Source organism: Pinus tabuliformis, chromosome 5_2 (assembly GCF_031772625.1).
Source record: "Pinus tabuliformis cultivar Carrire ecotype Pingquan chromosome 5_2, CPIR1, whole genome shotgun sequence".
NCBI classification, from domain to species: domain Eukaryota; kingdom Viridiplantae; phylum Streptophyta; class Pinopsida; order Pinales; family Pinaceae; genus Pinus; species Pinus tabuliformis.
Window position 1 is genome coordinate 787779668 of NC_142306.1, and position 20761 is coordinate 787800428.

Here is a 20761-nt window from a genome sequence, read left to right on the forward strand (position 1 = left end):
ATTTTCAATTTGATAATATTGGTGATGAATAAAATGGAATTTACTTACCTAATCAATCTGACGTCTTGGGAAACAATTATTTTGATGATGATGAATTTTTTTATGTATGCAATGAAAAATGCCCAAGTTCATTCACTGAAATTTCTATTTCTCAAGAATAATTTGTTTTGAAATATTTAGATCTCAAATCCATTTCGTTCAAAAAATATGTTCTTATGATCACTTCTTCTTCTTCACCTCCCCATCCCTTGTGTTCTACCATTTGTAATACATCAAATCGTTATGAACATGATCCATTATCTTCGATTTCTACCCAAGTTCATCCACTGATCTTTCTATTTCTCAACAATATTTTGTTTTGAAATATTTAGATCTCAAATCTATTTCGGTCAAAAAATATTTTCTTATGATCACTTCTTCTTCTTCACCTCCCCATCCCTTGTGTTCTACCATTTGTAATACATCAACTCGTGATGAACATGATCCATTCTCTTCGAGTTCTTCATATGATAAGTTAACTCCTCATTTGACACAAGGTAGTGAGGTTATTCATTATGAAGAAGAAAGAAATGAAACTATAGAGCATCCATTCCATCCTTTATCATATCTTGCTTTTTATGCGGGAAAATCTTTGATTTAGTACGATCATGAGATTTTTCTAATGCATACGTTATTATAAATGCAATCAAAAAAATATTATAACTTGAGTAATCTATTTCAATAATATGACCAAATAAATAATGTAGATATTTTCCATCCAGATAGTGGTGATCTTGTTAACTTAACCAATAGTATTTGTCCACATGAAATTGCGATCTAACTGAGTTTAAAAAATGTTGTTATTTGTCATTTCAAAGTTCCAGAACTCATTAGGAAGACAAGGCACTTCAACTCTCATTGATGGTTATGTCAGGTTCTCGTGATCCTGGTGAAATTTCTGAACCATGTCAGGTCTAGATTTTCTTGCAAAATTATTTCAGTCGTATGGTTTCACTAGATACAAACTCGTTCTCGATGGATTTCAAGATTTCTTGTTACATTTTTCCTATTTCTTGAGATCGAGTTTTTGATCATACTATTTTAATGAATCCATCCTCATACAAATATCTTGTCTCGAATCCAGGTTTGGAATGTAAAAATTTTGTGAATGTGCAAAATCGCAAAGCTGATCAATTTGAAGATTACCTTCGCCAAAGAATCCAAATATGTTGAGTGCTATCATGGATAATAAACTACTAGAATATTTTGTGAATATCTTGTTGACACTAGAAAGCATCTTGAATGTTAGCAAGTGCTCAAGTTATTTGTTGAATCGAGTTCCTCTTTTTCATCCATTACATCTTGACTAGTTTCACATATATTGTTATACTAACATTCCTTTTCAATTCATTCGATGATTACGATGCTTGTGTAGTTTATCACCAGTTACAAGAAAATTGTGTGTCAAATTCGACATGCGAGGAAGTTTGTTCTATTATTCAGAGAATTCGTAGAGCTATTCGAAGTAATTTATCCTTATTGTCTCCTAACTGAGAATATTATGTCTTAATCAGCTCATCTCATCACAATTCTTATTATAACAATTGTTATTTAATTGATCATTTTCTCACTAGTGTACATAATGATGGTTATTTTTCATCAAATCATACTCATGCTTTAACATCTCAATGTTTGGATACTTGTCAAGCGGTTGAGGCACTATAGTCTCCACTAATGTTTATGGCTAGTCCTCGCTATCGTAGATCTATTCGAAGTAATATATCCTTGTTGTCTCCTAACCAAGAATATTATGTCTTAATCAGCTCATCTGATCACAGTTCTTATTATAACAATTGTCATTTAATTGATCATTTTCTCACTAGTGTAAATAATAATGGTTGTTTTACATCATATCATCCTTATGCTTTATCATCTCAATGTTTGGATACTTGCCAAGTGGTTTAGGCACCTTAGTCTCCACTTATGTTTATGTCAAGTTCTGTAAATATGATCGGATCTATTTTCCCTTACAAGATTCTCATCCTAATTCCATGACATTAACAAAGAAGTTATATTTTCAAGGATTTCAGGTTTCTCCAAAGGATTGTTTTCAAATCTATGATCCAATTTATAATCAGTGGGAGACATATTACTTAGCAAGCCCATTTATTAGAAACAAGTTTTATTTCTTTTGTTTTTGCTAAGCAAGATAATATAAGTGTAGTTACCTTCATAAGAATTTTTCAAGGTCTATCTATTTATAATTTCATCTATATGGTAAGATCACAGGTTGGGTAGAAGTAGTGATTATGACACATTTTTCTTCTAACGGGAAAGACTTTCAAATTTCTGTTTAAATTATTCAATGTATTATCTTTTCCTTTGCACATTATTTTATATTTGTTTTTATTTCTCGTATATTTGTGGATGTAGGCCACGAGCAGCTACATTGGTTACATTGGAAATTTCATTATACATAACCCTGACCTTCTAGTTGGTTAGTTTAGGAGTAGATATAGCTACATATTACTTTACTTGCATGTTCATTCTCCACTCATTTTCTGTAGCTTGTTTTGTGTTTCCTGATGTTTGTCTTGCACTTTTTTTTCAGTCTAGCCTCCTTTCGATTTGTGCTTTTGGTTTTGTTTTCTTGTTATGTATCATATTTTATTTCATGTTTTGTTAATAAGAATTTGCATGAAGGATGTTCCCTTTGGATCGAAATACGATGTGGAAAAATAGAAAATGGATTTGTGACACTAAAACATTTGGCTAACTCTTGGTCCTTCTTCTTTTTCTTGATTATCTATTTTTTCAATGATGTTCTGATGGAAAATATGATCCTTGAGAGAGGAAATATCTCCGTTGAACCATGATATCCATGTTTATCTTGGAAACCCTATGCATACACTCTTTTTTTTTATGTTTCAATGTTCTCCACACTGATCCAATTGAGTAGAGAAGGACTAGGGGAAAATTTAAATGAGAAAACTAACATCTAAGGTTTTTTATATGATTCTCTAAAGGAACAACCTCTTATGCTATCAATAAGTCGGGATCCCTCTTCTGCCCCATGAAATGAATAAGTGTCGATGCATAGTCCCACGTAAAATAAATAAATAAATGGTGAGAGAATAGAAAGGCTTATTACACAAGGAGGTGAAGCAAGAAATTCTGTCGGGTACTGTCTAGGTTTGTTGGTAGTCGAGCAACATGATAGATGAAAAAATATACTCTATATATCTAAAACTCTTGTGCTACATTACCCTTGCCTTATCTTGAAACAATGTAATATTGTTTGTTTTTGTTTGTATTTAACCGAGGAGGAATGAAGGATACTATGTTTATAGATGGGGTAAGTGGGGAAGCCAGGGTAATCTGAATAATGAATCAATACTTCCTGAAGAAATAGACCATGCACAAATAGTTTACTAAGGCAGAGAAGCTGAATTTCTACCAGTGTGTCGCCAATTGTTGTCATTGCGACAAACACCCTCCAAACTTTGGTCTACACTTGCATTTTGGAGCCTACTATGGATGTTGTGATTGGTCATTCCATAGTCACTTCATGGTCAAACAATGTTGTGTTAAGTCTTTGAGATTTCTTTTGGATTGTAAGTGTTCAAGTCACTTGCTCACACATACGTAGTCCGTAATGCATTCATGAACACATTCCTTCACGCAAGCTTGAACAAGCATGACACATTCCATCAAAACAGTGCATGTGCTATGTACAACCCATGTTGATAGTCATTGTGCACTGTCATTTATAGTCTCTCATTTTTTGTTGTGTTTGTACTTCTATTTCGGTGAGTTTTTTAAATTGTCACTTTTCACACCTTCACTTTTGCAAGTGTTGCTTTCATGCTTACGAATGTCACCTTTGCTTTCTTTGACCTTAACAAGTGGATTTTTTTATTTTATCTTGGTTTTGGTATGTGGTATGTTCACCTTCGTCCACATATCGCGAGTGTCGTTCACACTTTTCTCTTCATATCGCAGGTGTTGTCTTTTAGCATGCTAAGTGTTGCATATTACACAAAACCTAGTTCTGGTTGTTTCAAGGGGTAATATTTGTGTTAATGATTTTTCCTTATCATGTACACATGTATCACACCCATTTTCAAAGTTTCAAGCACTATTGCACAAGTGTTATCATTATTGTCTCAAAGTTTATCTTTAGTGTCGCACTTGGAGTGAGTTGCCACAATGTTGTCGCAGTGAGGAAAGTGAATTAAGTGTGTGACCATGTTCAAGTCGTTCTTTTGTTCAACTTTCTCTCATTGATCCAACACTTAGTCAAAATTGGAAAAACTCCCCTACATGGCCCCTCAACCTCATTCAACCCTCCTCGACTGCACACTGTCCAGTCTCAGTCCTCAAGCAAAAACATTTCTTCTTGGCACTACAAAGTGTATAATATTTGGCCACCGAAACTGCACAGTACGTAATTTCAATGCTCAAGTCCATGTCGTAAGCTCCAAAATTGTGTAATCGTCACCTCCTATTAGCCTTCTTGTCACACTACACAGTATCAAGCATCAAGCCTCAACCTTTAGCTCTTGAACTGTTTAATCACTTGGCCTCTCTCCCTCTAGAACCTCGCATTATGAAACTTTAAGCCTCAAGCTTAAGGCCTTGAACTCCATCAACTACGTAATATCCCAACCTGTTCTCCTGTCTAAACTTTGCATTAGGAAACTTCAAGCCTCAAGATTGACCTATTAGGTTCCTCAACTGTGCAATCACTTAGGCCAGTCCTTCATAACTGTTCACTATGTAGTCTCAAACCTCAAGCCTCCAACTTGAGCCCTTTAGTCCCTCAACAGTGCAGTCCCTCTGCCTAGGCTTTCAGAACTGTGCATTGCACAGTCTCAAGGTTTGAACCTCCAACATGAGCTCTTGAGTCCTTCGATTGCACAATCCTTTTAGTATGGACATATTGAACTTCACATTGCGTAGTATTTAGCCTCAGTTCCAGACCTTGGCCTCTAGAACTGTGCAATCCCTGAGTCAGTCACTAGTTCCATCCCTGAAATGTTATTTCATGAAGCATCTTAGATTAAGGGTTTATCATACTATGTCGTCTTGTTGTGAGCATATTGCAGTCACATGTATTCTATTATGTCATAACAGGATGAGGATGAAGGATATGGAGAAGGATACCATGTTAGAAGATACTTAAGGAGTTGAGGAGATAAGATTATCATCAAGTGAGAAGACAAAGGAACATTGGATTACAATAGAAGATAGAATATCAAGATCACATTGAAGACTCCTTATCTCCAAGTCACAAGTAAGAGGAAGAAGAAGAATATGCAACATCTTTCAAGAAGACACAAAGAAAATAGAAACAAAGGGGAAACTTGACATTTCCATGTCATCACCTCGTCCATGCCATCAGTATCATGCCATGTTGTGTCATGAGTCATCATGTTCAACATCATTTTTTGGATTATGTAAATTCTCAATAGGAGAAATGTAATGTAAAGTGTAACTACAAGAGTCAGCCATGTAATGTGAAAGGCCATGTAGGAAGTCAAAAGGTCATAAAGAAGTCGAACATTCATGATGGGATTCCAAGAGTCACAACGGAGGTGAAAGATGACCCCATTTGTTGTATATAAAACCTCATTGTTCATACAAAGGACTTGTTCACCTTGGCTTCTCCCAGAGGGCATCAGAGAGACAGATTCAATACTTTTGGGGAGCAAGTCGTGGCTCCAACACTCCATTATTGGAGTTAGTGATGTTCGTTATATTCATGTATCTTTTGTCTTTTACTTAATACATGAACCCTGATAGCCATCATGTTTTCATGCAGGGATTGTGAATATTTGTAAGATTGTTCTAGGAATTTTTATGATTCATGTTTGCTTTCACTTGTACTAAAGTAGTTGAACTATTTCGGTTATTTTAGTGTTTATCTTATCACAAGTGTGTTGTAATGGTTGTAACAATCCTCACATCTATGTGGACTACTCTCCTTGATGTTAGTTGATTCTCTTTTCGCTTGTGTGCACCTCTACTAGGGTGGTACTTATTACCTCTCTCTTAGAGGCTCACTTTTCCTTCCTTTATGGTAGAAGAACCTTGATACACCCACAACCAAACATTCACCAGGAACACTTACTTGCTTTTTGGAAAGGCACATATTCACTTCTCTCTCTTGTTGACAGCTTCAGCCAAGGCAAATCGATAAGAATATATGGCGACTGAGATGATACTCTAGATGGGACTCCTATTCCAAAAGGTGTGAGGTCTAAGACTTCACATTGAGGAGACCCCCTTGGTTGATGGATTTGCAACATTGTCAAGACAATTGTACAATATCTAATACATTTCAATTAATTGCTTGAACCTACTCATATGTTTAGAAGTGATAAGTACCTTATAGATGTATGACTATATTGAATGGTTGGACTATGGAGATTTCCACTACTGATGAATTTATAAACATCTTATTTATATATATAATTGATATAAATTATGGGATGTTCTGGTTAACGATACGATGAAGGCAATAAATTGTGTATTCAGGCCCCTTCTCTCTCTTTACTTGATAGTCATAATTTATACTCAACCTACTCATGAGGGTTGTTAAGGTTGCAACCTTCTCTCAGTCATGTCACTTATGAATTTCTAGTGCAAATGAAATGATAGTGCACATTTTCCATGAAGTTTGGTTTGGGGTTGTGCTCCTCTTCTTATCTTAGTGACTATTAAATGGGTGAATATGAATGCCTAACTTCCCTGTTCATCACCAATTTGGCATAACATAGTAATGGTCATGAGAATCTTCTTATGCAGTGAAGTAGGGACTATGATCTCCCCTCTTAATCTCCTCACTTAATACAGCCTAATGAATGATTTGTTATTTTTCAACTTTTATCCTAGTTTTTTCTCCTCCTTACTGCTATTCTCTCTATCTAACTACAATTTATGCCACCTCAAAGAAGCATGACTTTTCATATTTGTACAAGTAAACCTAACCTGCATTATATCTCTAATATGCTCAAATTCAAATAAATTTTCCATTTTTGTCATCTAGCCTATCATGTCTTAAGTTGCATTTAAACTTCTTTAATAAACATGAGTGTCAAGTTTAGGTTTGCCTCCAGTACCTATGATTTCCCTTATCACTCTTTCTTCCACTATCAATTTCATTGTTGGTTAATCTCTTAGAATGTATGATTTAGAACCATCATCATGTCCTACACCACATGGACAATATATCTTCTCTAGGTTGTTTCCATGACATTCATTCTTACTAACATTATCCTCACCATCATTGCAAGGGCATCTACATCTCTTACATCATTTGGCCTCTTATGTTTTTCATGACCTCTTCTTCTTTACATAGTCAATCTAATTTTATTATAAGATATCCCACTACAAACTCTCCACCTTGCACATATTTACATATTATTTAATTGAGACCAAAATCTTGATCCTCCCCACTTCAAGGTCAACTTACTTCAATATCACTTAATGCAAAGAAAACACACACATATACATAATAGAAATAACACTATACAAACAACAAATTAAATAATAAAAATATATAACAAAATTACCATTATCATAATACACACTAAAAAAATCATAAAATTATAAAACTTCATATTAACTTAATATTTTCAACCCCTTTACATATATAAACCTTATACAATGTCTATATAACAAACTACTATATATCCATTACATTTAAACCTTATCCACATTCTATATAACAAACTACCATAGATCCACATTCTATATAACAAACTACCATATATCCGCACTATATACTAAATCAAATAGAAACTAAAAACTATTGCGTTTACTCATTCACAAACGTTATATTTATATCTACATCTTTTAATTTTTAACATTTACAAAAATTAAAACTATTACATTTAGTGATTCACAAATATTATATCTATATCTTTTAGTTTTAACATTTACAATTATATATTTATATCTATATCCCTTGATTCTGATTCTATATCTATATCTCTTAATATTTAACATTTACAACCATTTTAATTATTTAATTTTAAAATAGCATAATCATGTTCGAAATAATAATATTTCAAAAACATTATATTCACTAATCCCCTTCTTAACCTAATTGAAGTCCATCGGCTAGAATTCCTTTTTCATTTGTCTTCGAGCTGTTTATTTTTTTATTACATTGTTAGATTCTATTAGGGTACGCAAACTGGTTTTAGGTTTCCATATGGCAGAAGTCATGAAATCCGAAAGTTAGGTTGGAAACTTCACCGCCGGCCATGTGAATGTGACACCTATATGCAGAAAAGATGGTAAAGACCCTAAAGTCCATCCCATGTATTTATGTACGCCATAGTCTAAAGAGCGTCTAAGGTTGCCGGCAAACCATGAAAATTTCGGCGGATATCGATAAAATTTCGAGTTTCTCTGGAGTTTTGAGATTTTAGGGGTCGAGCAAGCTATTTCCACTTCCAAAAACATTATTAAACACTCTTACTACCCTTCGGAAGGTCACATCTTGACCAGACAGCTAAGTTTATGGCGCATCTTAAGAAATCGACTTCAATAGGTATTGGACCTGGTGACTGAACAAATTTAGAGAAAGGTGACTGGATTCAAAATAAAATAAATTCCTCCTTATGTCAAGATGTACTCATGTTCTCCCAATTTTTGTTGGCTATCGCTTTCTCTTTTGTCCACAGGATTCGAAATAAAATAAAGCCTCTCCTCTTAATGTCAAACCGTACCACATATTTTCCAATTTTTGTTTGCGAACATGAGCAGCCATCTGCGCGCTCAAGTCAAAAGCCGAAACACTGGTGCATGATCGGGTCGTAGAGTTATTTTTCGGTTCATACAGTCATGGGAGGCACGGCCCATTTGGAGAAATTCCACACTTGAGCAACGAGTTAGGGCTGAGTTTTCTACCTTCTCCCAGACCACCATCATTTGAAAGAAAATTTCCGTGGCTTCAATTCCATAGAGGAGAATTTCAGGATTCAGCAATGAAGTCCGATGATTCTTTTGATGTACCCCATCAGGAATACCGCAAGCCAAGATATACCATGAATGTCAGAATCATGATATCGGCCTTCATAGTTCTTGTTCTTGTGGTTTCGCTCGTCATTTTGCTGCACGTTTATGCCAGATGGATTTGGACACAGGCTGTCAGATTTTCCAGACGGAGACGTCGACGGTTTGATTTTTCCGGACAAGAACCGGCGAGTTTGTGCAATGTGGGGTTGGATTCTGCAATATTAGAGACTCTGCCAATGTTTCTCTATAAACCGCAGAATTTCACGGATAGTCTGGACTGCGCAATTTGCCTGTGCGAATTCGAGGAGAATGAGGAAGCCCGGCTTCTGGCCAACTGCAGGCATACTTTTCATGTTGAGTGTATTGACATGTGGTTTCGTTCTCAATCCACTTGTCCCGTGTGCAGAACCGGCGCCCAGCCCAAACAGCTAGTTCTGGAATCCTTTGGAATAGAGCAGGTTTCGGTCACATTCCCAGGATCAGTTACTTCAGGTTTCCATGACAATCTGAATTAGCAGCGAGGGGAAACTGTAAGCTCTGGAAAAAAATATAATCTGCAAACCCAACAAGTACATTTTCTTGGGAATCTCGGCACTAGCAGAGGAATGCAGAGATGGACGAGGGAACCTGGGGTGGATAACTATTAATAATCTCTCAGATTGGCATTGAAATACCCAAAAGCCCGATGGCTTTTCGTCGTCCAGGAATGGTCATCAGTGTTATTCGCCAAACGGTTAGCAGTCGTCGGTTATATAGGAGTTCGAGTTTCAAAGTTGGAGCGGTTAGTCCAGCATTCTCTCTGTTTTAATTTTAATTTTAATTTCTTGCATTATGGCACTGACATATGATGTTAAGGTATGTTATTACATCAAAATCCGTAATCCATACTTATTCGTAAATTTCCAAATTCTCATAATTATTTTATACTATACCGGAAGTGACAATAAATCCCATATTCGAAAAGTGGTGATTAGATATGACTGTTACTCCAACCTACATAGAAAAAAGATTATTCTGCTAAATGTGAGGCCGATCGAAAAATAGCTGTTCCAGGTAGGTCCAGAAGAGAGCGTACATAGAAATACAGACATGTTACTAATGTTTTAGTACATCTAAGTAGTCTGAGAAGTTACCGTTTTGGGTAACCTGAAACCATAGAAATTGATTATACCAGTGGGAAACGATGACATATTAGACCTGTCGTATTGTCATTTCCTTCACTAACATGGATTACACCATACAATTTTTGAATTTCTTTTACCGACGAATTTTGCAAATTACTATGTAAATTTTGTAATTATTTTCCAAAATGCTTATGAACTTGGCCTATTGCATTTTAAAATTTTAAATTCAGATTATTATGCTAATAAATTTTGATCATATAGAGAAGAATTTATTCTGCTGATAAAGATCATATCGTGAGAGTCAAAGATATATATTTAAATTTAGGTTTATCCTTCACATCAACCAATACTTGGATCTCTAAATCTATCCTCTACATCAGCCAATACTTGGATATCTAAATCTATGATTATATTTTTATATTTATCAAATTTAATTTTGTTTTCAAACAGTTAAAAAATCATATAGCTGAGTTGTCAAATTCGCAGTTGCTATCAGGTCAGGCGGTAACTCCACAAAACAAAAACTGATTCGTATATTATTCCATAGGTAGGTCATTGTTATATACAATAGGAGTGATTGCTCAGTTCATCTCCCGATGACTGTTCACATTCCTAATTTATTTATTTACACAAAATTTCCCCAATCATGAAGATTGGGTGTCAACATTCCCCCCCTTAATCTAAAGGGATGTTGGTGAGTCCAAGCATCATTCTGAATCGTTCAAGCTTTTCCTTTCCAAGTGCTTTGCTGAAGATGTCTACAATTTGCTCATTTGTGGAACAATGACGGAGATGGATTGTTTTGGCCTCAACATGATGTCGAATCAGATGATATTTAGTATTGATATGCTTTGTTCGATCATGGAACTTTGGGTTCTTGGCCAACTTTATTGCAGAGGTGTTGTCAATCATGAGTGGAGTCGATTGTACTTGTTTTACCTGCAAATCTTCAAGAATTTTCCTCAGCCACACAATTTCTTTCTTTGCTTCAGCTGCTGCCACGTATTCTGCTTCTGTTGTGCAATCTGCTGGAACTGATTGTTTGTGTGATCTCCAGGAGACAGCTCCTGATCCAAGACTCATAGCATATCTTGAAGTAGATACCCGAGTTTCTTTGTCTCCATCGAAGTCTGAATCAAAGTATCCAATCAAGCTGAAGTCGTCCACCTGTGTATACTTGATTCCAAGGTCTTGAGTTCCCTTCAAGTACCTTAGAACTCTTTTTGCAGCAGACCAATGTCCCTCACAAGGCTTTTGCATAAACCTGGAGAGGATTCCAACAGCGAATGAAATGTCTGGTCTGGTAGTAGTGAGGTATATGAGACTTCCTACAAGTTGTCTATACTTTGTTGCATCCTCAAATTCCTTTCCTTCAATAGATGTGAGCTTTAAGTTTTGTTCCATTGGAGTAGTAAGAGGATTGCACTCTGTCATGCCAAACCTTTTCAACAAATCTCCAATGTATTTCTTTTGAGAAATAAATATGGACTTTGGATGTTGGGTTACTTCAATGCCAAGATAGTAATGAACATAGCCCAAATCAGTCATTTCAAAACTTTTCCCCAATTCCTTCTTTATGGATGCAATGTAGCTTTCATTGTTCCCTGTCATTAAAAGATCATCTACATATACCACAAGATATACAACTGTTTTGCCAACTTTCTTGACAAATAAAGTTGCATCATCAAGATCAAAATGATTGAAGTTGAGTTTTAGAAGATGCTCAGTTAGTTTTTCATACCAGGCTCGTGGTGCTTATTTGAGGCCATACAAGGACTTCACAAGCTTTCATACTTTATGTTCATGTCCTTTTACAGCAAATCCTTCAGGCTGGGACATAAAAACATTCTCTTTTAGATCTCCATTCAAGAAGGCAGTTTTTACATCCATTTGATGGACTTTCCAACCGTTCTGAGCTGCTAGTGCAAAGAGTGTCTGAATGGTGGCCCATTTAGCCGTGGGGGAAAAAATTTCCTCATAATCGACCCCTTCTTTCTATGCAAAACCTTTTGCCACAAGCATAGCTTTGTGCTTGTCAAGTGAGCCATCAACTTTGTACTTGTTCTTGTAGACCCACTTGCAGCCAATTGGTTTGGTTCCAAATGGAGGATCAACCAGCTTCCAAGTGTCGTTCTTTATGAGGGCATCATACTCCTTTTGCATCGCTTCTTTCCATTCATCATGAGAAGCAGCTTCTTTAAAGGAAGTTGGTTCAAAATCTGTAGACAAGTTCAATTCACAATCATAAGAAACATCCATATCAACAGGTGAATTAGAGTCATCTACATCACCTTCATTTTGTCGGTTTGGATTTCTGGTTCCTGTTTTTCCAATTTCATCAGGATGAACACTTTCAAGTGTCTTCATCAGCCACTTTGGGGGACCTTTATGAGATGGTCCAGGCTGCTCTGTTGATTGAGTTGGGACTGAATCAAGATTGAGTCTCCCAATTCTATCAATTACATCACTTAAAGCATCATCCGTTGTTGGAGTTTCAGTTGGGGGAGAGTGTTCTTCAGAAGAAGATTCCACATGTTGATCTAGAATAGGAATCCCCCCTTCAAGATGTGGAATCTGATTATCAAATTCTTGAAATGATTTCATTTTTGCGAATCTATACAAACGATCAAGTTGCCGCTCAACAACATTGTCAGATTTGAATGATTCAAGAAAAATTACATCTCTAGATACAACAAACTTTTTATTTACTTCATCATAGAGGCGGTATGTTTTGGAGGTGTTTGAATACCCCAGGAAGATACACTTACGACTTCTAGCACCAAGTTTGTTTCTATGTACCTTTGGTATCAAAGCATAACAGGTGGAACCAAAGATCCTCAGATGTTTTACCGAAGGAACATGTCCATACCATAATTCATAAGGAGTCTTGTTTCTTATAACATTAGATGGACATCTATTCTTTATATATGCAGCACATAGACAACATTAGCCCAAAACATTATCTTTACATTTTTGAAGAAAAGCATGGATTGTACCATATTCAAGATTGTTCTATTCATTCTTTCAGCTACACCATTCTGTTGGGGATTATAAGGCACAGCTGTTTGATATTTGATCCCATGTTGGCAAAGATAGTTTTCAAATTCATTTGATGTATATTCTTTTCCATTATCAGTGCGAATAGACCCGATATGAGATTGTGCATCATTTTCAATCCATTTATGAAAATTCTTGAATATTTGAAAGGCATCAGATTTGTTCTTCAATATATAAACCCAACACATTCAGGTGTAATCATCAATAAATGTCATGATATATTTATTTCCATTTGTAGAAGGAACAGGCATTGGACCACATAAATCTAAATGAATGAGTTCAAGCCTCCTATGTGCTCTTGAATGTGAATCATGAAAAGGCTGTTTGCTATGCTTTCCTAGAATGCAAGCATCACATTGCTTATGTTTCTTAGGAATTGTAGGCAAACTAGCAACACCATTTTTCTTCAATAAGCGGACACTGTCATAGTTTAAATGTCCAAATCTAGCATGCCATAATAAACTTGATGGAAGTGTACTTTCTTCATGATGAGAAATGTTGTGCATGAGCAGAGGTTCCTTGCAGTTTGAGAAGCCTTTCTTCTTCTATTCCCCTCATGACAAGTGAGTGGTCAGAAGCTTTTCTTACCTCAAGCTTGCCATCAAACATATGAATGGAGTGACCTTGCTGGCGGATGTGGACCAAGGACAACAAGTTTCTTTTGAGTTGTGGGAGATATAGAACATGATCTAGAAGAAAGTCTGGAAGATCAGGCAGTTTAAGCCTGATTGTGCCAAGCCCTGATGGCTTGATTTTTGATTGATCTGCAAAGTATACTGCTCCATCAACATTATCAGTGAAATCTTCAAAAAAATCTTTTCTATGAGTCATGTGACAGGTTGTTCCTGAATCAAGCAACCAATCATTTTTTGAAGAAGCAAGTGAAGCATTAAACAAATCTTCATTTACTCCAATGTTACATTGTGCCTCAATATAGTGAGCGGATTCAGGTGCTTTACCTTTATCTGTATCATCAGTTTTACCTTTCTGTTGGTTTCTTTTCTGCTCAATTTTGTCCCATGGTAGCTTGCATGTAGAGGCATCATGTGATCCATTTCTTTTGCAGCGAATGCAGTGTAAGTCTGCCTTTTCTCCTTGAGAATGTCTGCCCCCCCTGCCTCTGAAATATCTTCCTCTTCCTCCTCGTCCACCTCTTCCTCTTGTAGAATCTTGAGCAGGATGCTTTTCTTTCTGAGCAAGGCACACAGTATCTTCAGAAGATTCAGGGGTTGTCTTCTTTCCAAAGGCTTTCTCTCTTTCAGCAAAATTTTTCACAAGAGAGTCAAAGATTATATCTTTAAGATTTCCATTTGCTTGTAAAGACTCAAGATAATTGGAGTAAGTAGGATAGAGTGCCCTGAGAAAAGCAATAAGAGGGATATCGAGCTCAACCTTAGTGGATTTGATATCATGCATTATAGACTTTACTTCAGATGCAAGAGCAAGAGGATCATTATTTTTCAGTTCAAGAGTGAAGAGTTTAATCATGAGCTGAACAAATTCAAGTGCAGAATGTGAGTCATAGAGTTCTTTCAGCTTTTGTAAGGCTTCAAAGGCAATTGAATATGATGAAATATGACGACTCACCTCTTCATTTACAGATGCTGCGATTAATGCATAGGCTTTGTTGTTCTTGTTTTCCCAAATGACGAGCTCTTTGTCTAAGGTATGTTGTACAGGGTCATTTTCTCCTTCTCTGACACACACTCCTTTCCACAACTCATTGAAGATGAAGGTGTGTTTTATCATCCAGGACCATTCAGGATAGTTCTCATTGCCAGTGAGAACTATTCCTACCATAGAGATGATTGAATGCATTCTGTAAAAAAAAAATACTTCTGTTGATAGAAAAAAAATACTTCTACTAATATACAGTGAAATTGTACTCAAAAAGGCAAAAAGATTTCAAATACTTTATGCACTATGTTTTCTTCAAATCCCTCCAATGTTTATAAAAAACATCCTCATATAATATTTCCATATCACTTCCCCTTTTTTCTTTTAAACAAGAGCTCCACACACATATAAAGTCAACAAAGGATTCAAATGGAAACCATTCAATATATATACCATTCAATATATATATGCTAGACCATTCGCCGGACCATTCAACGGATTCAAATGCAGTTCATAAGCATTGTATATCACTCAATAAAGCCTCAGTTCAGGGTTTCAAATACCATTTCAACCGCACAGTTCAATACCATATAGCATTAAAACAGGAAAACTGGATAGCGTTAGAACCATTCAACACAGTTCAATGGGACAACGTTAATATTCAAACAACGTCCAATAATTCAAACGCATTCAATATTCAAAACTCAAACGGTGTGTCAAAGTCGTAATCTAGTTAGAGAGAGACCTCCAAGAACATGCTCATCCCCTCGATCCGCTCAAAGAAGGCCCGACATCTCGGGTTCTGAGACCAGCGTTCATGTCAACAACGTATATATGTGAAATGGACATGAAAAACGCGTATATATAAAGCAGTGTTTCTGTAAAGCAGCACAACATTTCTGTAAACCGCGTATTCACTGGATTCCATGCTCACCGCATCTCCATTCGACCTCGCATCTCCACCAGACTCCAAATGGAAACGAGGTTTGGGATTCACGGACTCCAAGCTCACGGCATCTCCACGATACCCTGCATCTCCACCAGACTCGATATGACTATCTTAGCCACAGAGGGTAGGCAACCACGGAGTAGGTCGGACCAGCGATAGAGTAACGTGACCAGGAGTGCGTTACTACAGTTCTGTGTGATCTGAGTTTTGGGCAGCAACCATTCTGGATATAGTTGTTTGAGCTCTTTTAATAGAGATGTAAAGATGTTGGCAGCGGGTCGGAAAAGGAATGAGCAGGCTCTGAAAAATCACATGGGTCACCCCCAAACAGGCAGAGATTGCGCATTTACACTTCTCAGAACCTGGAGCAGATGCAGTACCATGAAGGACAGCGCTAAAAACATTATGAAACGTTTATGTCAAGACAGCCAGAGAGCAATCAATGTATTCAGAAGAACAGACAGAGGAATGTTTCATCGTTCAGGTGAATGTCAGGCGCAGGCTTGGGTTGAAACTCACAATGAATCCATGCGTATAACGCATAGCAAAATGGAACTCACACACAACGAATATATTAAACAATGACTGAGATTTCACAGGGATATGACAGACATGTCAGCCTGCAGAACATGGGCAGAATATGAGCAGAATATGTAGGAGGGAGTTACAAAGAACAAGAGCTAAAAAGGAGCTGGCTCTGATACCATGTCAGGCCAGGTGGTAACTCCACAAAACAAAAACTGATTCGTATATTATTCCATAGGTAGGTCATTGTTATATACAATAGGAGTGATTGTTTAGTTCATTTCCCTATGACTGTTCACATTCTTAATTTATTTATTTACACAAAATTCCCCCAATCATGAAGATTAGGTGTCAACAGTTGCACATCCATTATTAATTGCTATAAGCTAATGTAGACTAACTCATCACTCTTATTCAAAAAAACCACCCAACCTAAAATGAATAAATTTTCACTATGGCTAAATACCTCTAAATTTTAGATAAATAATCTTACATTAAAAAAACTCCAAAATTTTAAACAAATAATCTTACATCAGAAAAAACAAACTCTTAAACAAACAGAAACCATTTTAAAATATTTAACAATATTTAAAAATTTAACAGTTTTAAAATACTTACTATACCACTTCTTCATTCATAACATAAAGTAAAATATTTACTATTTTCCTTTTTCAACTGTTTTTATAAAAAGTCAATTCATGCCATGTTGTTCACAACTTCACGGTTCTTTTCCTTAAACAACAGCGGTTACCCAACAGTGTTCAGCAGCCTCGACTTAATGGATCCGCGTTAGTTAATACTCCAAGAGAGTATCGATGCATAGCTGCAAATAGCATTCGACCTTTTATACTGAGTTTAAAAGTAATGCTCGTTTAGCAATTGCACTGAGAGTGCTACAGAGAGTCCATGCGATTGAGAATTCTTTACACTTGATTCATGCTTTACCCACTCATTTGGCAATGGTTTTGAATTTTTGGGAAGAATTCCAGTATTGATTTTTCTGGTGTTGATATTATTTAAATATTTTGTATAGTTATTTTCTTGATTGACATGAGAAAAAATAGAACTTTGATGAAGGAGGCATAGGTTACATATCATACTAGGCTATAGAATGAGTAGGGCTTAATTAGGTGAGAATATATTTTTATTTTGAAATAAAGTTTTAAGAATTTTAAATTAATTATCAATAATTATTAGGTGGATTGTAAAGAATTAATAATTATCTTAAAAATAGTTATGTCTTTTTGTTTTCTTAATTAATTAAACAAAAGTCATATGAACATGTTTCAAAAGAAGAGAGTTATAGTTTTTGGACATGTGTATTAATAAACCTTGTTATTGTCACAAAACTTATGATTAAGAATCTTGTTACATGTTTTTTCAAATGACTATAACTAATTTTAAATAAAGTTACACTTAATTATTTTAATAATTTTTTTAATCTCTACAATGTGGGATGTATCATGAGGAAAGTAAATTGATGCCGAGCCTCAACAATTTAATTTATATAGTTATGCTAGTTTTTAGGTTTTTAAAACCAAATTGAATTTAGTATAGGGTAATTTAATATTGAATAGAACAATATTAATTAGATGTTGGATGGAAAAATAATTTACCCACTTGACAAAATGATGTCAACAAAACTATATAAGATCCAATAGAGTCTAAACATCCTATAAAACAATTTTTTTATTTGTACATAAATTATCACTATCAACTCCTTACCAATAAAATTTAAAACTTATAAATTTATTATAAAAAAAAAAATTCCCTAATGTTTTATATCTATATTGTTTTTTATTTTGGTCAAAAGTTTTGACTTTTCTAAACAAAAGTTTATTAAAATTTTGAAAAAAATAAATATTGATATGTGGATTCAAATTGAATTGTGAGATATAAAAATTATATTAAAAAATAAAAAAAATCTAAAAAAAATTATATTCGACAAGTGTTATAATATTCGAATTCCAGCTTCTATGATCCATATCATAATGTATAAAAAAATTTCAGAAGAAATCACATTGAAAATTTTTGAACAAAAATCTTCAATGTGATTTCTTCCGAAAAATTCTTTTTCTACAATAGTTCCAAGACTTGTTGTAGATTAGTATATCATCAAAAAATACTAACACAAATTTTCTAAGGAAGGTTTTGAAAATGGAATACATCAAACCTTGAAATGTAGAAGGTGCATTGGTAAGGCCAAAAGGCATGACCAAAAATTCATAATGACCCTCATCAGTTCTAAATGTTGTTTTCAGAATGTCTTTAGTCTTCATTCTGATTTGATGATATTCGGAACGAAGATCCAACTTGGTGAAGTAAATTGATCCATGCAATCCATCCAATAATTCATCAATGACAAGAATGGGAAATTGATCTTTAATAATGAGCTTGTTGAGCTCCCTATAATCCAGACACATGCATCATGATCCATCCTTCTTGTGCACCAATATTAATGGAGCAGAGAAAGAACTTTGACTAGGTTGAATGACATAGAAGGAAGAAGAAAACCTGGAAGATTATGTGGAACAGTTCCACTATAATCTACAAATATCTAAACATAGTGATCTGGATCTGGAAATCTTGAAAATTATATTCATACGGGGAATGAGATATCGCTGCCTCGATATGTTGAACCTATGGGGAAAAGGAGATATATCTCAAGAATCATTTCAAGAGATCATAAAGCTCTGCTTAATATGCTTGATAGGATCGTCATGAGGGAGAAGTATGGTGCAAGATGCCTCCATTAGAATACAAAAATATGCAAATGGAGGTGTGACCAAAGCTAAGATCATAAACCTGTTTGAAAATCTAAAGACTGATCTCCTTAGTACCTTATCTGACCAAATGACAACAACACAAGTGAAAAAGGCACAGGATGAAACCGATAAAGCTTTGGATGTGTTCTTCCCAAAATGTAAAGAGAAACATTCCTTGAAGGAATGTATAGTCAACAACATCAGCTTGTGCAATATTTGTGATCTGGAGCATTCTTGAGGATATTGCCGAGAGCTTCCTAGACTGAAAACAGTGCTCAAGGAATCAAGCGAGGAAGTTCAATCCTCTTAATTTATTGTTAGGATATTCTGACACATAGGAAATAGTTAAGTATAACTAGGTCTAGTGTAGAGTTAGGTAAAGTGTGTTTCTTTACTATGTACTTTTGTAATTTACAATCCGACGGTCATGATATGTAGTGATCCGACCGTTCATTCTCTCCTTGGTATTACCGACGCTTGATCCATGGCTTAACACCCGATTGGTCCATGATCTTTATTTAAAGAACATGGAGGGTCATTTGTAGGGTAACTGTTCATGAGCGAAGCTTATGTAAATTTTCATTATTTTATTAATAAATTGCCTGAAGTGGCCGCGTTGGCTCAGGTCATGGACTGTTTCCCTCTTTGAGGGTTTTAACCACGTCAACAATACTGGTGTATTGATCTATGATCTGTTTTTGAGCAGTGTCCTTTGGTGTTCTGTCTGAGGAACTTACCCTATAAATTCCTACATGGTATCAGAGCTATTTGAGGGTTGCATCCATTGGTGATACAAATCTGAAACCGGTAGAACTGCATTCGACTGTCGTTTCCTAGATCTACTGTTACTGACTGCTTTCAGGCTGAGAGGACTGCTCTATTGTGTTAGGAGCATCTGTTCCAGTGAGGAACACCTTTCATTTGACGCGAAATGGTTTGAACCAGTAGCCCTAACTACATCATTTTTAAGATCTAGAGGCATACAATGTTTATTTGCAGTTTTTAGTTATTTTCTCTCTATTTATTTCGGTTTATTTAACTCTTTGTTTTTTTTATTACCGGATCTATATCTTTCATTTATATGTATGCTCTTTGCCCCGCGACTCCGTACGATCTGGGCAAATTAGAAACAGAAATGAAGGATTTTTTTCATGTGTATTCTCTTTTCTGCCATGCCTTAATGTGATCTCGGAAAATCGGAAACATTGAGGAAAATATTTAGTTTCTGGCTAAAGCTTACTTCAAGTTGTAAGGTTTGTTTTTTTTTGTATGTCTATGTTGGGTTTTTTGTTTTTTGTTTTGTAGGCAAAAAAGAGCTTTCTCAAGTAAGCATGCACCCCAAAGCTTCAATGACTAAAAAAAAAACCCCTTCCTCTTTTCCAAAAATTACTAACCTTTTAATCTAGCTCACTTGGTCCAAAGCTACTTTATGAGAATAGAGGTCTTGAGTTCAAGTCTTTCTTTTTGTTGAGCTAATTAGATTAAGTTTGGAAAGGGGGCAGATTTTTTTTAAATATAATATTATCATTCATTTCCGCACATTCCCACACTTTGTTGGCATCTTCAACAACTTTTCTTCAAAAGGCCATAACTTCTTCATCCAGAAGACATTTTCAGAACCGTTTTTTTTAATCAGCCTAATTTTTAAGGATCTTTCCATTGGAACACTTAGTTTCAGCATCTATAGCTTTAGTTTCTATTAAAATGGAAAGTAC

The 20761-nt window shown here is 35.4% G+C and overlaps 1 pseudogene; it reads left to right on the forward strand.

The window, feature by feature from the left end:
- The first annotated feature begins 8978 nt into the window (after window positions 1-8978).
- On the forward strand, window positions 8979-9524 carry LOC149161655 (RING-H2 finger protein ATL2 pseudogene; annotated as a pseudogene).
- Window positions 9525-20761: the final 11237 nt, after the last annotated feature.